Below are 6,513 nucleotides of genomic sequence, written 5' to 3'. Positions count from 1 at the left end.
CCTGCTGAAGGCTTTATTTTTCTGCCCCAGGTCTCTAACTTAAGCCTGTTAGGGACAAGATTAGTCATCCGATTTCTCCCAAGATTCATCAGTCTTCTGCCAGCATTATACTTCAAGACTCTCATAAAAGCTACCTTTCTGTTACTGTCTTGACATGATTTTCTACAGCCTCTCACGATAAATACTTCATAGCAGTACATACAACTACGTTTTCCTTCTCAGGTCTGGGGAAATCCTAGCTCAGGCCCACAGTGAAGAAGAGCCCCTGTCCCACATTTGTACCCCTTTTCTCACAGGCTGACTTTCCCAAACCAATGCCTTGAGAAAGAGTCTTCACTGCTGTCTGGCTCCATCTTCCTATCTATAAAGAATCCACTAGAAATGCACAGAGGCCTGAACTGAGCTACCCGAGAGTGAGCGGTGAACACTCAGGAACTTCTAAGGAGCTCACTTCACTGAGCTCTCCCACAGCTTGCTTGGGAGGCTCATCTCTCCCAGGCAGCAAGGGACTGAGAAAGGAACAACTTCCTTTCTGCTGTATCTCATGTTTCCCCCTCACATGTACTCAGAATTATATGTGTTGTCTGCAAAGTGCTTTGCATCCATCAGAAACCAGAATTTTTCCATGTATACCCCCCCTTCAGAGCATGAGTAGTGAGCTCGTTTGTTCATAACTAAAGGAAAGATCAGTCTTTCAAACTCATTTTTCAGACTCCATACTCCAAAACTTGAATAATCTAGAAACAGCTCCAGTATCACGTGCACGCTTAGAGTATTCACTTTGGGAGGTGTGCATGTCTACAACTACAAACACACACACGCACACTCCATCTGTATGTACACAGAAAGGTATAGACCAGACCAGGTTTGAGAACCCCCGGCAGAGGAGGCAGCACAGGCTCTAGGGCCTGGTGAAGAAGGTGCTCAGTTTGCTGTCTTGGCTTCGCTCCCCACACACAGGGCCCCAGTGACTGCACATGGAGAGGAAAACCCCCGTCTAGGACTCGAGGCACCTTCCTGTTTGCTTGGCTGCATTCGCACAATCTCTCTGAAAAATCAACTGTCTCCCCTTTCAGCCTCCCCTGGGGAAGACTCTGGCAGTCCCTGGAAGTACTGTGTACAAGGTCTGTGAAGGGAAAAAATTCCCAGGAAAACAGTTTTGGCCCATGCTGCTTTCTGTTAACCTTGGGTATGCACTTCGGATTTGAAAGCAGGAAAAGAGAAATGCCATATTGTTTCCTCTCGACTTCTCTTACCTTGTTTGGCACACCGTTTGCCCGTTTAGACCACCTATCATGCAGACCTGCCTGGGAAGAAAAGGCTCTCTGATGACAAGAAAATCCAGGAATTTGTGAAGCAAGAATGCCCTCTAATGGAAATGCAAAGGACATCATACAGTTTACAAATAATTATCCTACCCGGGGCTTTAATTTTAATTTAATTGGCAATGGTGCTGTCTAGTTTTAGCTGTTCAGCTCACAATGAACATTTACTTTGCATATGATTCTAAAGGGGTGGACACTGTAAGTTATTATTACCTCTAGATCTTAGGCCTTGGATCTTGTGAACTGTGTGCTGAGAGAGACTTCAGCATCATTCAAATCTTCCATGCCATTCCAGCCTCTATCCAGCAAACTGCCTATCCATGCTGTAATAAAGCAGTACTGAGAACAAACGAACCGTACTTTCTGGCTTGTTTAGATGTGTATGAGGCTTGCATAGAGATGGTTCCTTTTGCCCTCTCTCCTTATATTTCTCTAAACATTTTTCCCTTATCCTGTGCTTCTGATGGTTGAGAAGTGTAAGTTTTCTGTGTTAAATTTCTTTCATGCTTCAAGATCGAGTACCCGATTCTTTCAGACTCATTTTTCTCTAAGAAGCTTCCCTTTTCTCTCCTAAAGGCATGTGTTTGCCATTTAGCCAATTTCTCTTGGCCCAGAGCACCACCGAGGCCCTCTTGGTGATGCAATGTCGCAGAATGTGAGTCCAAGCCTAGCTGTGTCAGACGGTAGAGGAGGGTTCTGTTCAGACTTGCTGACTGCACTTACTGAGAAAAAGCCACATTGGCATTTTCCAGAAATACTGACGATTAGTTTAAATTGAACCTTGGATAAGACTAAGCTCGCCAGGTATTACGTATCTATTTCCTCTATTAGTCAATTAAATAATTAATACTGAGCAGTGCAGAGGCAGTTGCCTAAGTATTTAGTTGCCCATGTCTTAAAGGCCTTTCCACCTACAGCTATTTAGCCATGATGATGGCTCATGTGGTAGATGGGATCTAGCCAAAGCAGGACTTACTCTACCTACTGCCCAAGCAGATTCCCAGAATCCAGGCTCTGGGTAGAACTTCAGACGATATACTTCTGAGGGTGAGATTTTCTGAGATAAAAGCTGAAAAGATTGGTATTGGCAATTTAATGTCATTAGAACCAAACCACATAGACAGATGCTATTGCTTATTTCTCTCCTACCGGGGTGGAAAATTGCCGTCAGGCCTATAGGTTGGTCAGTATTTAATTGACTTCTGACTGGACTAGTCAAACCTGAGCCAGTAATAGTGTCTGCTCTACTTCCAGACTTTAGCTAGTGCTCTTGTTTCTGACTTTTGTGATTCATAGCATTAAACCACTCGGGTAGGGGTAGAATCCTGTCAAATGTAGCAAGACCCATTAATAGGCATTCTGCCAAAATACCTTAAGTATCTAAAGTCAATGCTAAAATGAATGCAGATAAAAAGTAATTATCAGTGGAACCTAGCTACTTCATATCAAGTACATGTAAGCAAAAATTGTGGACTGATTTAGTTTCATTACTGTTACCACTAACTTGGCAAATCTGAGTGAATTATTTGCCTGTTATAAGCTCTATCCTTCCATTTCTACATTGAAAGCGGTAAGTTCAACTCAAAGGCATACTGAGTGGTTAAGTAGACCAAGAACTCCAAGTAAATACACTGTTAGCATTTGGCTCATCTACTTAAAGATATCTTCACATTGGAACTCTGGTCTTCAAAACATATTGCACCTTATATTCAGCCTTCCATCTTTCTCAATTTGTGTTTGTTTGTTGTGTTTGTTGTTGCTGACTAGACCCCACAGAGAAGCATGTAACACAAGCATGCTTGTGTCTACCTGGTTTTGTCATGGAGAATATCACCCTCTCCTGATATCTTGTGATGGAGATCAATATCCTATTGAAGATCATTCCAGAGTTGGAGTAATTTACTCTTTTAATGAAATCATTCTTATTAAAACTTTAGCAGGATTTTCATTAAGAAGAAGGCCCTGCTCTACTTTACTTTCCAAAAACTTTCAAGCAAAATAGATCCTCTGAGATCTTTATTGAAAAGTTCAAGTTTCCATGACCAGTCCAAATCACATTGTGTTGGTGTATTAGGTACTTTTTATAGAGCTCTGCATCTTTGCCCAAAAATCTCATCTTGCTGAGATATGAAATTCTGCTCCTCCAAATGTATTCCACTCTGTTCAACATTTCCTTGTTTCTCTGTATTATGAATGGAACAGGCAAAGTAACTTATTAGCCAGCACATAAAATGAGAATCCACTCTGAATGAAAGTAAACTGAAACTTACTCAGTCCCTCTTATGGACTTCCTGCTACTTTAAGACAGCACAGAAGTGAAGAGATGAAAGGCCCACTTTGAAGAATATTCCACGGCTCTCATGGTGAACAAATTGGGTCTTCGCTGTGAGTCTTTAGCCTCTAGAGCAGAGCCCAAGGTAAAAGACAGAGAAGCTGGCGGTCAGCAGAAGAGGCATATTATAGATGCACTGCTGTAGGTCAGAAGTTCAGGTGGATTGACTGCATTATGTGTGGGCCCAGGACATGAGAAGCGAAGTGTGGGCGGCCTGGCCTCAGGGGTACATAAAGAACTGTGTGGCAAGAGCCTTATTTGACCTCTGCCCAAAGTTGACTCAATCTGTTCCAGCCAAATGTTATTCATCCCTCATTTTTAAGAGTGACATAGTCACTCACAAACTCTTAAAGGCCTGGAATTAATCAAACTTCAGAGAAAGCCAGAAAAAGAAAAAAAGAAAAAAAAAGTATTTAATACCTGGTGATTGTCTATAAAGCTTGCGATGGGGAGCCCTCCAGTGGCCATTAAAAAAATTGAACCCTTGTCAATTTGAGCACCAGTCTTAGAAAAAGGACAATCAGCCTCAGAAAATTACCTATCTCTTATCACCAGCAAAGTAATAGCATCTAACATTAAGTTGAAAAGTATATCAAAAAAGAAGAAAGGAAGTCTCACTGTTCCAAGGATGTGGGTTTCAGCAAGGAAAGGAAATTGAGATTGATGTTGGTCATCTGAGTTTGTTCTGGCTCTTCCCCTTGGGAAAGCACAGGAGGACTTTTGACCCTTCTCTACCTTTCAGTTCCCTTCTCTGTTCTCCTTGCAGCACTGTTATGGGGAGTCAATGGCATAGAAAGGTCCACCACCACACACAGAATATGTCCTGAGTGTGCTAATCCCATGCACCTCTCCCATATCTTTGGAACTTACAAATAATAGAATTGTCTTGTTAGTCATTTACTTCTGTGATTAAATACTAACATTTTTTCCCCATCTAACGTTGACTCTTCCCACTTCTTTGACTCTACTAACTGTTAGATGATCAGTGCTAGGTAAATGTTGATTGTAGTCAACTCTTTTTATAATAAATATTACACTGTATCAAGTGTATGCCCTAAGGAAATATTTATTTTTTTCTCCAGGGTACTTCAGGATTCATCTGCATCCTGACTAAAAAGTGAAAGGCATTCTCTCACTCCGTCTCTTTTTGCCCTCCTTCCTATTCTTACTCCTTCATTAACAGCAGCAACAAGGACATCAACAACAACAAAATTTACCCATAGGGGTTTGCCCTAAAATAATTATTTCAAATTTTTACAAGGACTAGTGAATGTTGTAGTATATTGAAATTAACCATCTGCTGTGAAGACAGAATTGTAAAAATCTCTTGTTTTATATTTCTTAGTAAAAACTGTGAAAAGCTATTTGGCATTTCTTAAACTTAAAGTGATACTTTCGATATTTTAGGTTTTTAAAATCTTTTCTGTTGCTTTCTAGTGGCAGTGAAGCAAAGAGGAAGATACTCAGAGAGCACTATTGAAGAGATCTATAGCACATAAAACCATTATGATGAAAGGCCAGCAAAGCAGGTAAGATTAGTGAAAATATATAGAAAGGAGAGTGAATTAGCAAGACACAGACTTCGAAGCAATCCTGAGGATTATTGTCCAATCTCTACATTATCAGCATTTTATACTACAGATCTGAGGTGAATTCATCGGCCTGCCTGACATAGAAGTAAATAGGTCAAAGTTTATCATACATCATAGGATGCCAGACAAAAAACAAGGAAAGATATGAGTAAATGTGGCCAGAGTTCGCTAGGGTACAAAGGGTTTTCACATGTGTTTTGTATGTACATGTGGCATGTTATATTCCCAAAGATGTTCACAAAGTATCTCCCATGTCATTTACCCTTCTATATTGTGAGGTTGCCATCCCTTATGAAGAAGTGGAGTCAAGTTCCCCTCCCTTGGAATCTGAGTGGGCTTAGGACTATTTCCAGAATATATTAAAAGGGACGCTGAATGCTTCCAAAGCTGAGTCATAAATGACAATGCAACTTCTACCTTGCTTTCTGGAACGCTTGCACTTGGAGCCCTGAACTTTCAGTGGAAAACCCGATTACCTCTATATTCATTGTCGTGCTGGAGAAGCTGCATGTCATTGTTCTGGTGAACTGCCAGCTATATGTGTATGCCATTTTGGACAACCTCCCAGCTTACTACAGTAGATGGCTTGTAGATAATGATGTATTTGGGCAGAATATGAGTGGTATAATCAAAGTACTATTGGAGAGAGGAGAAAGATAAGGTTTTCATTCACATGACCAGAGAAGACAATATAGGTGGTGTCTTAGTCCATTATTGCATTTCTATCAGAATACTTGAGACTGGGAGCTGGAAGTTCTAAAGGCACAGGCCTAGTAGCATCAGGCAAACCTACAACAGGGCTGACCAGAGCATGGAGTATGGCAAGTGCATACAGAGATAGAATGAGCTGGGGGCAACTCTCTCCCTTGTATTAGCAACAAGCTCTCATGAGAATGAACCCCTTCTCATGACAGCTAAAACTCACTGGGTCTCAAAAGGCATCATTAATCTGTTCATAAAAGTGTTATCTTCATGATGCAATCACCATGATCCAGTCACCACCCACTAGGCCTTGCCATCTTCCAACATCAAATTCTAAAACATGAAACATTGGGAGACAAACCATAACAGGTGGTAACATTTAAGCTTCTTTTGAATAACTGAATAGCTTTTGCTTTAGAGAAGAAATATAGGGGAGCAGCAGATGGTATAATAGTTATGTCACTGGACTCCCACGTAGTTGACCACAGTTCTAGTCCCAGACCCAGTATCTTAAAACTCACACCAAGCATGTATGGTTCAAGTCCCAGACCCGGTGGCTTAA

The 6,513-nt window shown here is 41.2% G+C and overlaps 1 long non-coding RNA gene across 1 annotated transcript in view; it reads left to right on the top strand.

Moving 5' to 3' along the window:
* The window catches only part of LOC114007528 (uncharacterized), a 143,951-nt gene that overhangs the window by 29,686 nt on the left and 107,752 nt on the right, over nt 1-6,513 (top strand). Inside the window, exon 2 of the long non-coding RNA XR_003549142.1 lies at nt 5,095-5,186. This is a non-coding gene — a long non-coding RNA (uncharacterized LOC114007528). The remainder of the gene's footprint in view (nt 1-5,094; nt 5,187-6,513) is intronic.

Source organism: Tupaia chinensis, unplaced genomic scaffold (assembly GCF_000334495.1).
Source record: "Tupaia chinensis unplaced genomic scaffold, TupChi_1.0 Scaffold000028_1, whole genome shotgun sequence".
Taxonomy (NCBI): Eukaryota; Metazoa; Chordata; class Mammalia; order Scandentia; family Tupaiidae; genus Tupaia; species Tupaia belangeri.
The sequence above is the reverse complement of the archived record's forward strand: the minus strand, read 5'-3'. Positions and strand labels throughout refer to the sequence as shown.